The 19,503-nt window shown below is 38.3% G+C and overlaps 1 protein-coding gene across 2 annotated transcripts in view; it reads right to left on the reverse strand.

The window, feature by feature from the left end:
- MSRB3 (methionine sulfoxide reductase B3) overlaps positions 1-16,584 on the reverse strand; it is a 214,142-nt gene extending 197,558 nt beyond the window's left edge. The window contains exon 1 of one of the 2 annotated variants that reach the window (XM_037846298.1): positions 16,453-16,584. The gene's annotated coding sequence lies outside the window, so the exon portion shown is untranslated. The other variant, XM_037846299.1, reaches the window with a different exon arrangement.
- Positions 16,585-19,503: the final 2,919 nt, after the last annotated feature.

Below are 19,503 nucleotides of genomic sequence, written 5' to 3' on the forward strand. Positions count from 1 at the left end.
GCTGTGATGGATTACATCAACGAAGGGTGTGTCTTCCACAATGAGAGAATTCAATCAGCTGGGTTTAATCCAATCAGGTGAAGACTTTTAAGCAAGACAGATGGAGGACCTTCACTTCTTCTTCAGCTACCCAGCGAAGCATTTCCTGAGGAGTTCATTGAACACCTTCATTGGAGTTTCCAGTTTGCTGCCTGCCCTAAAGAATTTGGACTCATGTATCCCATAGTTGCATGAGACACTTTTATAAAATCTTATATTTAGAAAGCTCTTGTTGATTCTGTTTCCCTAGAGAACCTGAACTAATACAATAACTTAGTGAAACCTGGAGTGGTCAATGATTGTGATTAAATGTACAAATATAAGAATATTTTTACATGAGGGAGAACAAATAAATGTCATCTTTGAAAGGCGTTGAAAATGGGATAGTATTGGGGGAAAAATACATCCAATGCAAACTAGAGTCTATAGATAACAGTAATATTATGTTTCCATTAATTGTAACAAAGGCAATATACGAAAGCTAAATGTTTATAAGAGGGGGTATGTAAGGGAGGGGTATGGGATTTGGGGCATTGGTGGTGCTGTCTGACCTTTCTATTGTATTTTATTTTCCTTTTTCTTTTGTCATTTTTTTTTCTTTTCCTTTTCTCTTTTTTCTCCTCTTCCTCTTTGTGGAAGAAATGGAAATGTTCTCATACAGATTGCGGTGATGAATGCGTAACTATGTGATTATACCAGGAACCATTGATTGTTTACTTAGGAGGGAATGTATGATATGTGAATAAAACTTTAAAAATAAACGAAGGGATACATGTGCTGGAGAAAATGTGGAGAGAGGGATGTACCTAATCACCATTGGTGAGGAAGCAGAATGTGCTACCCATCTGGAGGGTAGTCTGGTGGTTCCACAGGAAGCTAAATATGGGCCATATGGTCCTGCAACCATGTTTTTGGTTATCTGGTTGGTTTGTACAGGTTAGTGTGAAGCCCTGATACATCCCAGAGTAATCTGGACAAAGAATAAAAATGAATTTCAAAGCCCCCTTGAGGAACTGGGGAAAAATCTGGAAATATTAAACTTCCCCACCTGGGGAATTACTGATATTCTCACAAGCATTCAGGATTACTAATTTAGAAGGCCAAGCCCTTAATCTTGGGGCATGCCCTTATAAAGCTTGCTACTGCAAAAGAAAGGCTAAGCCTACTTATAATTGTCCCTAAGAGTCACCCTCAGAGAACCTCTTTTGTTACTCAGATGTGGCCTCTCTAAGCCAACTTGGCAGGTAAACTCACTGCCCTCCCCACTACATGGAACATGACTCCCAGGGGTTTAAATCTCCCTGGCAATGTGGGACATGACTCCCGGGAGTGAGCCTGGACCAGGCATCATGGGATTGAGAAAGCTTTCTTGACCAAATGCGGGAAGAGAAATGAAACAAAATAAAGTTTCAGTGGCTGAGAGATTTCAAATAGAGTCAAGAGGATATTCTGGAGGTTATTCTTCTGCATTATAAAGATATTCCTCTTTAGTTTTTAGTGTATTGGAAGAGGTAAAAGGAAATATCTGAAACCGCTGAACTGCAATCCAGTATCCTTGATTCTTGAAGACGATCATATAACTATATAGCTTACACAGTGTGACCGTGTGATTGTGAAAACCCTGTGGCTCACACTCCCTTTATGCAGTGTATGGCAGATGAGTAGAAAAATTGGGACAAAAAGTAAATGAATAATAGGGAGGGACAGGGGAAAGGGGATGTCTGAGGTGTTCATTTTTTACTTTTAATTTTTATTACCTTTTTATTTTATTTTTCTTTTTTTTTTTCTATTCAATGTTTTTCATTTTCCTTTTTTCCTTTTTCTTTTTTTCTCCTCTCCCTCTTTTTGTGTTGAAGAAATGGATGTCCTCATATAGATTGTGGTGGTGAATGCATAACTATGTGATTATACCAGGAACAATTGATTGTTTACTTAGGAGGGAATGTATGGTGGAGGAATAAAAAAAAAATTGAAGAATAAACATATTATTTAATGCTACAAAAGTGAGTAGAGGAATTAAAACATCAACAAAAAAGGAAACAATGGAAGGCAAAATGGAGAAGAAATGCAATTAAATCCTTAATTTTTATAACTAAATATTACTTGAAATTAATAAGTCAAGAAATATAGCAATAAACATATCTAAAATTATGGAAGTAATTACCAGAAGAAATAATTATTTGAAAATGTTATTTCTGAGGAATACAACAATGATAAGAAGTGTGGGGTTGGAGGCTACTGCTTTTTACCTTAGGTTCACCCAGTACCATTCAAGAATGATGTACAAGGTTTTGATAAAGATAAAGCTTACACATGCAAAAAAAAAGATACAGTGCCTCAAGGGACCAGTTCATCTAAAGAAAAAACTTGCTAATGCAGGCTAAATCCTATGCCTGGGACTATAAACTACAGTATCTCTATCCAATCACTAAAATATTATTTGTAATGAGTTGAAAACAAGCCCTAAAAATACCTATCCTTAAATCATATGTCAAATATTTTAGGTCAGAATTTTGCTACCATTCCAGAAATAGAAAGTTTTAGCACTGGAAGCTGCAAGTAAATATTTGCTTTCTTATCAGAATTTTAGCATCCCATGCCCAACTTTACTTTCTGTTGCAGAAAGTAATAAATCTGTGGAATAAAATTCTAAGGATGGTATGCAATTGTGCCTCAAATACGATACAGCAGATAAAGGAACAGTTTTATGAAAATGGACTCCTTCTATTCCACTGAAAGGTAAATTTTAATGGCCTCTATCAACTATTCTTTGATAACATGTTGGGCTTGGGAAGGAGGAGAAGCACTGAATGAGATCATGAAAGAAACAAAATATTTTGCAAAATGTTCTATTTTGTCCTACATTGGTTCTCTTTATTAATTTTAGATGAGTAAATCATGCTTTAAAAAGAATTTGTGTATTCCACATGTACCTCCTTTTTATTTCTCATCTAGAATGTAGTAGAGACCTCTTACTACAGGCTTTCCTGCCTCCCCTCAAATCCTGACTCCCCTCAAATCCACTCTCCACACTGCTGCAAAAGTGCTGTATGCTAACTCTGACCATATGATAACCCTGCTTAACATGCTTCAATGACTTCTTAGTACCTACAGGGTAAAATTCAAACAATATATCTTGACACTCACACCTATCAGACTCTCTTCTTTTCCTACTTGTATATCCCCAACACTCTCTGATAGACTATACATTCCACAAACTCTTGTCCTTTATTTTGTTTCCAGTACCTCACACAGTGACTAACTTCGTAGGCATTCAATAAGTTTATAGTTCCCCACACACCTTTTCTACCCTCACTATACCATTCAGACCCTCCATATTATATGAAGAGTGAATTCTTATTTTTTAACCTTCAAAACCCAGTTTAAGGTGTCCCTCCTCTGGGGAAACTTTACCTCACAGCTGCTAACCACTTTCTTCACTCCATCCCTTCTATTAGAAAATGAATCAATTCTTCCAGTGTACTAGTTCCTACTTTAGTACCTTTATTATTATATCTATTATAGCATATTAGAATTTTAGGTTTATATATCTGCCTCTCCTACAAATTTCCTGAGCATAATTAGTGGTCTTTCATCTCTGTGAAATAAGGGCTCAATAAATGTTTTAATAGAACTGAACTGAAATGTCACTTTGTCTGCTTTCCCCATAGAATAGAATCTTGTATCACTATCTAGGGGGTGAAGTATACAGGAAAGAGTCAGAACTGGGTTCAAATTCTGCCTGCATCACTTAACCAGCCGATAAATATTAAGCAAAGTAGATATTCTCTCTGATCTTTAGTTTCCTTTCTATGTAACGTAGATAACACTTTGTTCATTAAGTTCTGAAAGGATTAAATGAGATAATGTTTTTAAAAGGAGCTAGCAGAGTGCTCAATGAAATTTATTTCCCTTACTAAGAAGGAAAAGCAAGAGGAGGAGGAAGTGGGGGGAGGGAGGGAGGGAGGAAGAGGGAGGGGGAGAGAGAGTTTTGAGAGAGACAGTGTGTGTTAGTTGGGGGCAGCAGGGCTAATGAATTTAATTTTGAACAGAGTAGCTAAGATTAACTTTTCCACTCCAGCAATTTTGTTTTAGTGACTGACAAAAAAAAATCATTATCTTTAACCAAAAAAAATTTTCAAGGTTTGCAATCAATTGTTTCAGCCAATCATACAGAATGATCTAACTTTGTGCATGCATGCAGCATGTGCAGTCACTGATAAAACAGGAATCTAACAAAGTAAACTTTTGGTCAGCTACAATTTGAACAGCCCAATTGGAGAGATAAAACACTGCCACCATTCAACTAAAAACTGCCAATATCACTCAGTCTTGTTCAAAGATAAAACTAGAACTTATAGCTAATTCTGTAAAATGGCTATGAGAATGTCTACAACATTGGAGGTCATGAATTCCCAGCAGCAACCTTGTGACTGATATTAATTTGTCATCCAATTGTTAGTAAATTCAATTATTCCTAGGTACTTCTTCCATATAGGAATGCCAGCAACTTTTTATATTCGATAATTACTCCTTTATTTGCATACAGATGTATTCTAGTTTGCTAATGCTGCCAGAATGCAAAACACCAGAAATGGATTGGCTTTTATAAAAAGGGGGTTTATTTGGTTACACAGTTACGTCTTAAAGGCCATCAAGTGTCCAAGGTAAGGCATCAACAATTGGTTACCCTCACTGAAGGATGGCCAATGGCGTCTGGAAAACCTCTATTAGCTGGGAAGGCACGTGGCTGGCATCTGCTTCAAGTTCTGGTTTTAAAATGGCTTTATGGCTTTCTCCCAGTATGTTCCTCTCCTGGCCACAGCTCCTCTTCAAAATGTCACTCTCAGTTGCTCTTGGGGCATTTGTCCTCTCTTAGCTTCTCCAGAGTAGGAGTCTGCTTTCAATGGCCGTCTTCAAACTGTCTCTCATCTGCAGCTCCTGTGCATTCTTCAAAGTGTCCCTCTTGGCTGTAGCAAGTTCGCTCCTTCTGTCTGAGCTTATATTGTGCTCCAGTGAACTAATTCAGACCCACCCTGAATGGGTGGAGTCATACCTCCATGGAAATTATCCAGTCAGAGTTATCACCCACAGCTTGGGTGGGGCACATCTCCATGGAAACACTCAAACAACTACAATCTAATCAACACTGAAATTTCTGCCCACACAAGAGTACATCAAAGATACTGGCGTTTTGGGGGACATAATATATTTAAACCAGCACAAGATGATTCTATGGGGAAGATTTACCTATTTTCTAAACATTTGAGAATAGGTTGTATACATCATGCTCCTAGAACATTTAATGCATCCATATATATTTTCTGAGAACAAAGATATTCACTTATGTAACCACCTTCAGCATAGTTATCAAGTTCAAGCAATTTAACATTGATATAAAGCTTATAGTCTATATTTCAGTTTTTTAATATGTCCCAATAATGTCCTTTTGGAGGGAAATTCATTTTTGAATGTCACAGAAACATTTTAATACCTCAAAAAGTTAAATGAGAAAAAACATAACTAAAGAAAAAGACTACATAGGGCAGAATAATGTAATGATTAAGAGCATGGACTCTGGAGTCAGATTGCATTGATTCAATTCATAGTTATGCAAGTTATCAAAGATCCTCTGTGCTTCAGTTGCTAACATTAATATATAAATTTTCACGATAATATAGTACCTCCTTGACAAAGTCTCCATGAGCATTAAATGAGCTAATATATATAAAGCACTTAGAATAGTGCCTGGCACATAGTAACAGCTGTATGTGAGTATTTGCTATTATTATTATAACTACCATTATATTGTTATTATTATTATCTAATTGATAGATGATGAAGCTAAAAGCAAAGTAGAAAATACAAAGATTTGACTACGTAGAAAAATACAAGAATCCTAACGGATAAATGTGCAAAAACGATAAATAATCAAAAAGTTGAAAAACATGGATAATAAAAGAAATGCTTGATTCTTAAAATTAGTTGCATAAAGTGTTTCAGTTTGCTAAGGCTGTGGGAATGCAATATACCAGAAATCGGTTGGCTTTTAAAACGAGGATTTATTACGTTACAAGTTACAATTCTAGGACCATGAAAATGTCCAAATTAAGGTATCAACAAGAAGATACCTTCTTGGAGAAAAGGCTGCTGGCATCCAGGGTTCCTCTGTCACATGGTGGGCTACTTTGAATCTATTATATCCCCCACAAAAGCCATGTTCTTTTAATCCGATCCTGTGGGTGTAGACTTATTATGGATGGGATCTTTTGATTAGGTTGTTTCCGTAGAGATGTGACCCACCCCACTGTGGGTGAGCCCTTTTGATTAGAATATTTCCATGGAGTTGTGACCCTGCCCATTCAAGATGGGTCTTGATTAGTTTACTGGAGTCCTTAAGAGAGCTCAGGGGCCAATAAAGACCCATATGCTTGGAGATGCAGACAAAAAGATGTTTGGGGATGCTTAGCTAAGAGATAAAGCCAAGAAAGAGCTTGCCCCAGAAAAGCTAAGAGAGGAACCCCAGATGCTTAGAGAGCAACGCCCTGGGAGAACAAGCAAGGATACACAGATGCATAGAGAGAGAAGCTAAGAGAAACAGAAGCCCAGAGACATTTTGGAGAAAGCCATTTTGAAACCAGAACCCAGGGGCAGAGGACCAGCAGACACCAGTCACGTGCCTTCATCGGCCTTTCTTCAGTGAAGTTATCCTTTGTTGATGGCTTAGTTTGGGCACTTTTACAGCCTTAGAACTGCAAATTTGTAACCTAATAAATCCCCTTTATGAAAGCCGATCTATTTCTGGTTTTTGCATAATGGCAGCTTCAGCAAACCAGAACACATGGGAAGATGCATGGCGATGTCTGCTGGTCTTCTCTGCTGGACTCTGGTTTCAAGATGGCATTCTCCCAGGTGTCTACTTTCTTAACTGCTCTTAGCTCTGTCAAAAATGTCTCTGTCTTTTATCCCCTCATGAAAGACACCAGCAAAGGGACTAAGACTCATCTTGAATGGGTGGGGTCACATCTCCATGGAAACAACCTAATCAAAAGGTCCTCCCCACAATAGGTCTACCCCCACAAGATTGGGTTAAAAGAACATAGGCTTTTCTGGGGTACATAACATATCCAAACCAGCACATATGCCGATACGGATAGCACAAACAAAATGATGAGAAACAAAAAGCAAGTCACAGGAGATACATCACAGATGATACCATTTACATAAAATTCCAAAACGTACAAAATTAAACAATATGACATTTAAAGATGCATCTATGGTAAAACTATAAAGAAAACAAGAGAGTAATAGACAAAAAATACACGACTGTGGGTACCTCTGAGCAGAGAGAAGGAGATGTGACTGGCAAGAATCACATGGGGGCATCAACATTTCATTTCTGATGCTGGGTGGGGAGACCCAGGTTTATAAAAATTATTCTTTATATCTTATATAAATGCTATATATTCTTGTGGAGTTATGAACTATTTTATAATAATAATAAAAAAATGACAAAATCTCCCCCAAAGAAGCTCTTCTATTGCACAAAAGTAGCATCTCTCTCTAAGCCAACTCAGCAGGTGGACTCACTGCCCTCCCCCTTCCGTGGGACATGACTCCCAGGGATGCAAATCTCCCTGGAAATGTGGAACATGACTCCAGGGGATGAACCTGGACCCTGCATCGTGTAACTGAGAAAGCCTTCTTGGACCAAAGGGGGAAGAGAAATGAAACAAAATAAAGTGTTGGTGGCTGAGAGATTTCAAATAGAGTTAAGAGGTCATTCTGGAGGTTATTCTTATGCATTATATAGATATCCCTTTTTAGTTTTTAGTATATTGGGATAGGTAGAAGGAAATACCTGAAATTGTTGAACCACAACCCAGCAGACTTGATTCTTGAAGACAACTGTATAACTTTATAGCTTACACAGTGTGACTGTTTGATTGTGAAAACCTTATGGCTCACACTCCCTTTAGCTAGTGTATGGACAGACAAGTAGAAAAATGGGAACAAAAAGTAAAATGAATAATAGGGAGGGATGGGATGTTTTGGGTGTTCTTTTTTACTTTAATTTTTATTCTTTTTATTTTTTTTGCAATAATGAATAAATTCAAAAATTAATTGTGGTGATGAATGCACAACTATATAACGGTACTGTGAACAACTGATTGCACACTTTAGATGGTTGTACGCTATGTGAATATATCTCAATAAAATTGAATTTTTTTAAAAAGAGGACAAAGTCTTACTAATAAGTTTTGAAGGCAAGAAAAGATACTCTTTCTACCTGCCAAGTTAGCAAAGTTTTTTTTTCTTTAAAACCCAATGGTGAAGGTTTTTTTAAAATGATAAAACCAAGATTAATTAGTTTTTAAAGTTAAATATATTTCTAAGATGGTTGGAGCCAAATTCCACTGGCGGTGTGACCTGCTAAAAGAGGATTGTTTCCCATCTGAAATATATTTTCAAGCATAAATAAGCAATCCATAACTGTATATTTAGAACAGCAGACCTAAAAACTAGTGCTTAATGCCATTACTTCAGAAGGAGGATTAAATATGATGCTTCTAATTCATTGTAATCTATCCTCTAAATAAAAAACTCTTTAAAAGGACTATATAACTTTGCTTATGGATAAAATTACTGGGAACACTGGGCTACAAAGTTCATACATAAGATCTTAGAAAAAGAATAAAATTCATAGTTAGCTCCACAAAACAGCCAAATAGCCAACTAAAGTAAACATAACTAGAGAAGACATAATTTCGTACCATTATTTAATCATATTATTTTCATTAAAATTGTAGAAGTTACTTAAAGACTTTTAGACATACCATAGATTGCAGAATCTTAAAGAAAAAGCAACATCAGGTATCACTCAGTCCAAATCCATTCATTTTGCAGATAGGAAAACTGAGACACAAGAAGTGTAAACAATTTAGGCAAGAACAGGACTAGAAAAACCCAGTCTTCCAATTTGCCATTCAATGTTCTTTCAATTGTACTACTCTGATTCCCTTGCAATGTGTACATATACAAAAGGTTGCAAATATGCTAATAAGCCTGAAATTTTTAAACTAGCTCTACAGATAGGTAAACATCCTCTGCCCTCAACCCATCTTAATTTCCACCCCCCAGTGTTGCATGACTAGGAGACACATGCACATACCAAGAAGTCAGGAACATGAACTTCTTCTGTTTCGCTCCTAATTACTATGTGACCAGGGCTCTATGACTGCTTGTGGCCCCTCACTCATTACCCTATCTCATCTCCTGGACTTTGTACAGAAAGATGTGGCCCTACCTTTCTTTAGTTATGCCCTAATAATCTAACATAAAATAAGCATCTACCTAAAATAGGCACTATATTTCTCCCCTAAACCAAACCAACCCCAGACTCTCTGACAACCAAACACAATAAAAACAAAATGAGAAATGAAAAATTGAAGGTAAAATTCAGGGCTCTCTAATTTATACATAGGGCTGTTCTGATTTTTTAAAAAAGACTTTAACATGTAGCACAGGCCTATTTTCAATGCTGCCTTAAATTTAACATAGATATTAAGGGATTTATTTTTTTGCCTTTAAATAAGATAACTGACTCAAGAAACCATAAGGATTTGATATATAATTTATAGTAAGAGAAGACAACTATGTCATGGCCATAATAGACTGCTGTAGGTGTGTGCTTGTATGCAGATCATCTACTAAATTTCATTTTTAAAATGTAATTTTTAAAAAGTATTAATATACCATATCTGACTTTTAACCCTTGAGTCTGTTCAATAGCCTAGCCTTACCATAAAATACACTGCCTGGCACAAAATAGGCAATTGATGTTGTTAGAGGATGTTAAGAAGTTTTCCTGTCATTCCAAAATTTCAGTTATGAACCAAATTTTCAAATAAAAGTCTCTCCAACTTTCAAAAGTGAGAAGACAATGAGCCACTGAAAGTTGTCTAGAACCCCCAAGAGTACCCACAAAGCAAGAAATCAAGTGCTGTCTATGGTACAGATACCATATGGCATAATTTCCATATATATGTACTTCCCAAACATGAGCATGCTCTTATATAATATGTCATTTAAAAGTTTTATAGTGGCTTGTTGTTACGTATTTTCTCAGCAACAGCTGCTAAAAGCACAACTACTAACATAGGAGAAAGTCCCCCAAATTTTTATTTTTTTAATTGAATGAGAAATTACTCTTAATACTGCATGCTGCACATTAATGTGTCACTTTAGAGTAGTGTTATAAACAATGTACTATTTTTGGAAATAGAGAATGAAGACATACTGTTGGTCCTGAAGCTGCTGAAAACATACTTCCTATACCAGCATTCTTTCTCTATTTCACCAGGAGTTATCTGCATGTTTTACAAGCCTGTACAATCTTTGCAAATAAAGCCCTCTCATGAAGTAAACTCCTTTGACTTCCCTTCAGGAAGCCAAATATCAGGAAATTATCCTGAGGTTTTCTATTAGGCACATTTTGTAAGTCATAAAGTCAGATGAGGAGTAGCTAGATAACCTACTCATACAAATGCCAGGAAACAATGCTGCTCCAGGACACCAGGGCCAAGTGTCAGGGGTCAGGATACATGGCCAAGATGGCACACTCAAGTGTATAGGAACTTTCCAGGTGACACTTGAAGAAATAAAAGAAATAAGACATTCTGTGAAGACGAGGGAGGAAAGTGACTTGTTATAAATTATTATAGTTTTATAGATGAGGAAATTGCCAACTGTTATTTTATGGATAAGAACCTAACCATAGCAATGTGAAGTGCCTGTAAAAGGCAAAGAAAAAAAGCCAAAGGTACTACATCTGGCAGAAATACATCTTCACATTATATTCATTCTTCGGAAAAGTGAAGGGATAAAGGGGAAAGAGAGACAGACAGTATGCGTGTTCAAGGCCAACTGAACAACTTCTCAGAAGCCCGGAGGAAAATAAGCCTTGATGATGAAGGCTTTATATAAGACATTTAAGAAGTTAGTCCTTTATCTTAAGAAAGACAATAAGCCACTGAAGGAGGTTAAGAAAGGAAGTGGCAGCAACAACTCTGCAGCTTACAAAGGACATTCCGGCTGCAGTATCCTTTTTGCAACGTTTCCCATGCATTATTCATAGCATTAGTAAACGTGATGTCTCCTAAACAAGGAATCTCATAAACACAATGTCACATACTTTCAAAACCACATCAAATTTTATCTCCTTTACAATGGTTTTCCTGTGCCCTTTCTCTTACTCCAGCCAACAAACTCTCTTTTCATCTCCTGGCCTTCTTTGGGCCTTCATTTTTGCCCTACTTATTCATACATGTGTTTTCTCCAGCTTTCATCTCTCCACTTAACAATCTTACATTTCTGACCCTACTACACTTCTCCATATGAACATCCTACCAGCACCTCAGACTCAATAAATCTAAAACAAAGCTTATTTTTCACCCCTACTTTTCACTCCCACCAAGTTCACATTCTCTCAGTCGCCCAGATTTGACATCTTACAGCCATCTTTAATTCATTCCTCTGTTTCCCTGTATCCAATTAATTTCTTATTGCTGTCCAATCTACCTCAGCAACCCCTCTCTAATCCCATTGCCACTGCCCTAATTTAGATCTTATCTCTTATAGCATTTCCTTATTGGTCCTTGGTTTCTTTCCCAATTTGGTTCATCCTCTAAAATATTAGATAATATATCCTGTAATTCAACTCTGATTGTGACATTTCAAGGAACTTTAATGGTATTCTAAGCCAATCCTGATTTTCCATTTTTATACTTATCTTCCCACTATTCATCTTCATATATGCTACGTTTTTTCCTACTACTGCTCTAACTCATCTGGTAAATAGTGGTGCTCAACAAAAGTTGATTCCCATCCACATGAGTTAGTTTTACTCTCCTTCCCCAGGTCATCTCAGTTTACAGGAACACATACCAACACTCTATATGTTAGATCCTCACACAGGAAATTAGAATATTCTTGAGAAAGCTTGTAAAATCTAGAAAATAGTCAAAGACTAAGAAAGAAGAGCAGGGTAAGTGAGCTCCAATGTGAAAAAAAGAAGGCAGCAGTAGAAAACAGGATGCCATGAAAGTTTCAGAATATTTGAAAAAAAAAATCTTTCCACCTGGAACAATGCTGTTAAAAGAGCCTGTTAGAATTCTTCTAGGTGATTCTTTGGCCTAATGGAATTTATAGTCTAGTGAAGGAGATGAACATGTGTGGACTTAACCAAACTACAAGGTGGTAAAGTCATGCTCCAATCAAAGTACAAACTTCATTAGAAGCACAACGAAATGACAAATTCTAAGAGATCAGGAGGCTTCACAAAAATAGCATCTGACTGAGGCCTTAAGGCCTTCAACAGGTTATGAAAGGTAAGTATTCCAGGCAGTAGGGATAGCCTAAACGAAAAGTAGAGGTGGAAAATGCTAAACACGTGAAAAATAGCAAAATAACTGATGAACTTTTGATCCCTAAATGTTACTATTTTGAATGTCTCTAATTACTGCTTACACAGTTTTAATGAACTAACCCTTAGGAGCTATTTATTGAGTGCAACATTTTAATTCAGTAAATTCCTGAAAATATGCAGATGATGATTATTTGCAGGAGGTATTAGTTGTTTGATCAGAGAGGATTTTCTCAACTCAGTTCTATCCCAAGCTGCTGTATAATTCCAGAATCTGAGTTGGTGCCATACTGTTTTCTCCCCACAGGCTACCAATTGAGCATTCCTGGCGCAGTATATCCTAAAATCCTGCCAAAGGTGCCACACTCTTCTACACACAAATTGCAATCGAGAGCAAATTATACATTTAAAGGTCTAACAGCCCCTTAATATAAAATTATAAAATTCAAAATCAAACCTCTAAATGGCTGCACTACATTCTATAAAGAACTCTAGAATTAGAAGAGACCTTAGGAGAAATCTAGATCAACCATGTGACCCAAACTGGCTCTATCAGATTCTTTCTCTCAAGAATTTAGGAATGAGGCTCAGTGATTTAGGTCAGTCTCTCCCTCTGCCTGGAACCAAGGGACATGTAAATAAATACCCAAAAGCTGCTGAGCAGCCACATTCTACCACAAGTATAAGAAACCAAGAAAAAAATGGTGAGCAAAAAGGGAGAAACGAAGCAAACCTACAAAGAAAGGCAAAAGTACAGGCAGGGAAAGTTCCATGTTTTCCAGTTCCTGGTTCCAGACACTAAGGTCTGTCTGTATTTGGCTTCCAGTGGTCTTCCAAAAAATTCCTTTCTTCCTTTCTTTCTGCTAAAGCTAGTTCAAGTTCATTTCTGTTACTTACAACAGAAGCTTGGCTGAAACAATAACCAAAATCCTCCATAAAGTCAATTGATTACTAGCTCTACCTTTTCTGTACTTTGTTTTCTCTTATTTGTATACCCTTAAAAGCCATAACTATAACTTTGATATGCTGTTAGTAGAAATGAATATATGAATATGAATTGTGCAGAGAATTTCATAAGAAAACTCATCACGCCCAGGAAGGATTACATTAAAGGAAAAGCCTTGAGATACCTCTACAGCAATCAGAGATGCTAACTAACAATTATAAATTAAATTCCTATTAAAATTGTAAATTAAATTGCAAATTAAATTCCTATCCAAAGCCAGTTTAATTTTGAATAAGACAGATGGGGAGGTCCAATTCAGTCTCCTCTAAGATACGATCAGAAGGTGATAAAACCCAATATGGGGCATTTCCATATGGAATGCCCCCAGATAACTAGCCACAGACATTCTGACCACAGGAAGGTATGCTTGCTCTCCAGTGGTATCCCCAATCCCCACCATAAATACCAAACTATCTTAGGATTTGCATTTAACTACTCCCAAAGAGCAATTAGGCATTTGCCTCATGATATAACCGGACCTTTCTGCTGTTAGATGAAGGGAAAAAAGTAAAAGAAGCTTAATAACAGGGAACTCTGCCCAGGTGTGTGTATCTGTGTGCATGCTGGGTATCAAGCTGGTCCTGAGGCAGATCCCCAAAACTGGATACACACCAACAGATGTGACTATAAGTAGACCAGTTTAACATGTATTGCAAGCAGAGGTAGACAATCAGAAGTTTGAAACAGATGTAAAGGGTGGTTGTGCAGGATTATATAAACAAAAACAGTATAACAGGAACCTGGAATTAGAAGGGACATGGAGACTTTGTCTACCTTCATCATTTTATGGAGAAGAAAGCCTAACATGTGAACCAAATTCATCAACCAGATTAGGAGAGAGCCAAAAAGCATTATTTCCTAAAGTTGTTCTTTAGTAGTTCAAAATCTATTTTCAATTAATAAACAATGAATATATTAGAAAAATCAATGAATATTACTGTTGAGTATTCTTTGGATATTCCTGTTACTTGATTTTGGCAAAACAGTAACTATTTCTGACCTAATGGGTTAACATTTTAGTTAAGATATTGGAAAAAGCACCTTTACAAGCAAAAACTTGGGTGTTGATTCAAAATCTAAATGTTGTTAGATGCTTGCAACCTTAGCAGGCTGGCAGTGTAGGCACTGTGACAAAATTTTAAATGACATAGATCTACTTATTTTAATATTTAAACAAAACGCCTGATATTCACATAAGGGCCCTAAAAATAGTCACCAGAAATTAGAATAATATGTCTATCTGGAACCAAAATTAAAAGAATAAATGTTTATAAAGGGTCCACATATAAACTTCATATTCAAAATTATTGGCAAGGTACCACAGTACAGTGGATTTTGGTCTTCCAGGGCTGTTTTATCACAAATATTAGGCAAGTCAACATCACTGAGACAAAAATAATAAATAAAGGCATATATATATTCCTTGACAGTATCATTCACTCTTTATGGTTCAACACAATATTTTTTAGAACCTATTGATAAATAGAACCTGCTATTAAAGTCACTCCTAAAATATGAATCCATAAAAACTAGGTCTTGGGAAAACAAATTATTCATAAACAAACATGAACCAATATCACTGCTAAAATTAGTATTATAAACTATACATTTAATAGTTAAATGCTGTAAAAGTTTGCCATCAATCTGAATTGATGGCTTCATAAGTTACATGAATCCTGAAGATTTTTTATAGACAAAACTATCTTTTAAAATCTATTTTGCCACCAATACTGCAAATGAAATTATGAAGACATATCAGAGAGTTCTGAATATAATCTATGCTTAATACAGTCAGATTTCAACATAAATCCTAGATGTCAGCCATATTTTACTTTGACAGTTTAGTCTATCAATGGCAAAAACAAAAGCAAACTAAAATATCATAAGCAATCTTAACTCTGAGGAATTGTAATTTCTGTTCTTCCATTCCAGATAAAATTAACAACCAAAAAGCTCTGATTCTAGTTAGATATTTATCACATATATAAAAGTTTATGCAATTTCACATTTACCTTAAACCCTACATTGGTACTTTCAAATAATTACCTTTTTACAATAATCTTATATTTCAAAATTCCTCTCTGATATTTTCCATATGATGTAAAGAAAACTATGTTTAAAAGTCGACCTCAGAATTACCACACTTGATACATTATAGTCCTAAACCAAATAAGGCAGGAATAACATCTTTCATTCAAATAGTTTGACTCAAAAAAGTCCAGTGTAAAACTCTTTAAAAATAGACTTTGATGCCCTCCCCCCCTTTTTTTTCCGCTTAAAAACCAAACAAAACTGGTACCTGGTATACTCCAGGTTTTGTTCAATTCTGGTGGGAATCTGACCCCACAGAGCCGGAGACCCGGAGGGCGGGCGCGCCTCCCGCTGTGCCCCTCCTCGCCGCTCGCAGCTCCCAGCGCTGCCCCCGGACGCCCCGGCGCCCCACGCCTCTCCCGGACATGAGACCCGAGGCGTGGGCCTGGCCGGGACGTTCCCACGCTCCTGGGCCCGTTACTTTAGCTGTAACCTCGGCAGGACTGACTAGCGGAGAGCAGGGGGCTCCGGAGTGGGCCCTGCGGTGCCCCCCCGCACCCTCCCAAGAGGGGAGCGAGGCCCCCTGCCCTGCTTCCTGCAGACTGCCCCGCCAGGCCCCTCCCTCAGGGACTCGCGCCAGGCGAGAGCCGCGGGAGGCCTCAAGTTCCCTCTGGGCACTGGATAAGGTGTCAGCGAGACGGCCAGACGCCTCCCGTCGGCGGAGGCGAAGGCAGCCCTGACCTCCTTCCACTGGGCCCTTCACCGAGTGGGGCGCAACCCTTCTGCACCTCCTTCGGCTGAGAAAAGGGGATGTTCACCCAGGAGAACGAAGGGGAGGGCAGCCGGCACTCAGAGGGGCTCTGGGGTCGGGGTCACACTCCCGCCCACACCCCAACCTGGCAGGGTCGAAGGTAGGAGGGGTGAAACGAGGAGCAGGGGAGCCCAAACTTACCGGACTGCACGGCTCCCGGCGCCGCGGCTGCAGCCAAGTAGAGGCAGAGGCAGAGCGAGAGGGGGCGCGGGAGGGTCCGCCGCCAGCTCATGGAAAGGCCAGGGAGACCTCGCCGCTGCCGCTGCCTCGGTCGGAGTCGCCGTCCCTCCCTCCCCGGCTCCGGGCGACGGACGGGGCGGCGGAAGGCATGACGGGAAATTCCTGGGCACGGGCAGCCGAGTCCAAATATGAGCATAGGAGACGAGCGAGGGAGGACCGGAGAGCGCGCTGGCCACGGACGGGGCCCGCCGCCCGGGCTTCGGCGGCCGCCAATTCCCTCCTCCTCCTCTTCCACCTCTTCCTCCTCGTCCTCCTCCACAGCCGCCCCAACGACGCCCGCCGCCAAACCGGGCCAGGGGTTGGAATACCTCTGCCATGGAGCGTCCCTTTCCAACGCTGAGGCCCAAGAGCAGAGCTGAGCATCCCACCCAACTGAGACCCTTGAAGGGATAGGAAAGGGAGAAACCACCACTAGGGGACTGGACAGCAAGTCACGGACCCGTGGGAAGACGTTTAAAGGGGTTTGAAGAGACTCTTGTGCTGCCCTTAATCAGTTGAGAGCTTTGGTAACGAAGGGATAAAAACTTCTGGCAAATACTTCAATAAGTGTGGGGGAGTAGGCTGGAACAGCGCTGCCAATTATGCGCTACAGGGATAAGCCATCTTATACATGAGTCTTTATAATACATAATACCACCCTTCTGCATTCCAGATGAGTGGACCCTCTACACCAGATGTGTAAGCACATAATTTTTTGTTGTTTTTCCTTATCAAAAATTACATAGGAGCTCTCCTCAAACTTATATTTGAACACCATATGGAGCTGAGGCAGGCAGACTGAACAATAAAGTTTTTCACACTAGCTAAATGCTAATGTTTAGACTGGTCTTTCTCTCCACCCCCAACCTCTGTGCATACCCTCCACACACACTCGTTTTATATATATTGTAGCTTATCTAAAGTGCAGTGTTGAATATATTCAAAAGGTGCTACCTCTGATGACCAAAATGTCAGGCCCAGATGTTTAATTACTGACTTTTTCTTTGGCACTGATAACTCCTCCCATAATCAACTCCAAATAACACTTAGCTTTTCAAGACAACATAATTACATTTTAATTACTGTAATTTATTATTTTTACTCAAATTAATGGGACAGGCCCTGGAGATTAGGATGTTGTGTAATTACTTATGACCATTTTAAGATGCTATGGAAATGATTTATTGATGCCAAATACTTAAGGGGTAAATGTCAACCATATTTAGATGTGGATTATTCTAACATAACTAAACTTACGGCAATTTGTACACCACAGTGTTTGAAAATGCTGTATTTGAAAATCAGAAACTTTATTTCAAAACAAATTGAATTCTGGCATAGCATTAAAGCCTGTATACCAAAAACCAATCCATTTGCAAATGGCTTCCCTCAAAATATCTGGTACTAAAAAACACCAGAACCCAAGAATTATGCCTGGCAAATGAGTAGATTTCACTCTTATTGTACTAGCAGTGATAGTGGGACTAAGGGCAGATGACCTGGGTAAATTAGTGGTAAATACACTGTAATACAGTAAATAAGAGGTTTAAAAGACACATAACATTCCAATTCAGTTAGGTACTTAAAAGCTGGGTAGTTGGGGGTGGGGGGATATTAAGAAAACTCTTGGGTATTCCATCCCTTTCCTCTTTTTTTCCTGTATATTTAACCATGTATTATATAAGCATCTATTTTCCTTGCTTCGCTCACAACACCTAGCATAGTTCTTTGCCCATAGTCTAAATATTTGTTTAAAAATAAAAATAAAATGAGCACAGTCATTTGTAGACTGTCCTAAGTGTAGAGACAAGCGCTTTTTCAAAGGATTGTAAGAATTGTGGTTATATTTTAAATATTTTAAATATTTTACTTCCAAATATTTTAAATATTTAAAATATTGTACTTAAGTTGAATGATCTTAAGTACAAAAACTTAAAATTATAAAGAGCAATATATTTACCTATTATGTTAATGTAGTGGAGATTTAATTAATTGTATTGACTTTGCCAACTTTACTGTCAGCTACACCAGAAGCTGTTTTAAAGGCTTGAATAAGTATATTAAAGGGAGGAGAAAAGAACCAAAATTACAGAGTGCATCATAAGTGCCAAATACTGTGCTAGGTGTTTTACATATGGTATCTCATTTAATCCTTACAAATATTTCTGAGTTTATTTTTCCCCTATTTGATACCTAAGGCAACTGAGGCACAGGAAAGTAATATTAAGCTACCAGTAAGGAATGAAGTAGTATTGGAATTCAAACCTCATTTCAAAGTCCATAAATACTCATTTTACTTTACCGATTTGCCCTGTTTTGTCTACACCAGGAAAAAAAAAAAAAAAGACATTCAACAACTGCATTCATTGGGCTCTTGTGGTTTTAAGTAACAGGCATGCACTCAGGTTACCTCAGTAATAGGGTGAAGGATATATGTGGAAATAAGACCAGAGGCTTAACCAGTTTGTCAGGTCATCCCTTGTGGGTAGGGGTGGGGGGTGGGGAGCAGCCTGTGCTTTTGGTAGGTGGGAGAACAGGAAAGTTGCCACTGTCTGACCACATTCCTGCAAGTTTATAGTCTAGCCACTGATGTTTTTAATAATGTATTTCTCTAATGTCTTTTTTATTATGGTCTTAATAACAATCATGTTAACATAGTACCCTAAAAATTGATTGTTTTTTAAGGCAAAGGGCCCAGAGAAGGTTAACTGCTTCACCTGCTTCCTTTATCCCATCTCTCCTCTAGCCCAGTGGTGTTCCAATAAAGGTTTAACAACCAGATCCAGAGCCAATTTACGTTGTATAGATAATCTCACCATCCTAACATGTTTGAAGGCAGAGTTGGGAAGAAATGCGTATAACCAGCTCTCAGGGTAAGAGCCAGCTCCAGCACCACTGCCCCCAACTCTTCCTACAATGTCTTCAGAACACAGCAATACCTCTAGTTGCACAACCACAGCTCTAATGACAAGA

Source organism: Choloepus didactylus, chromosome 8, assembly GCF_015220235.1.
Source record: "Choloepus didactylus isolate mChoDid1 chromosome 8, mChoDid1.pri, whole genome shotgun sequence".
NCBI lineage: Eukaryota > Metazoa > Chordata > Mammalia > Pilosa > Megalonychidae > Choloepus > Choloepus didactylus.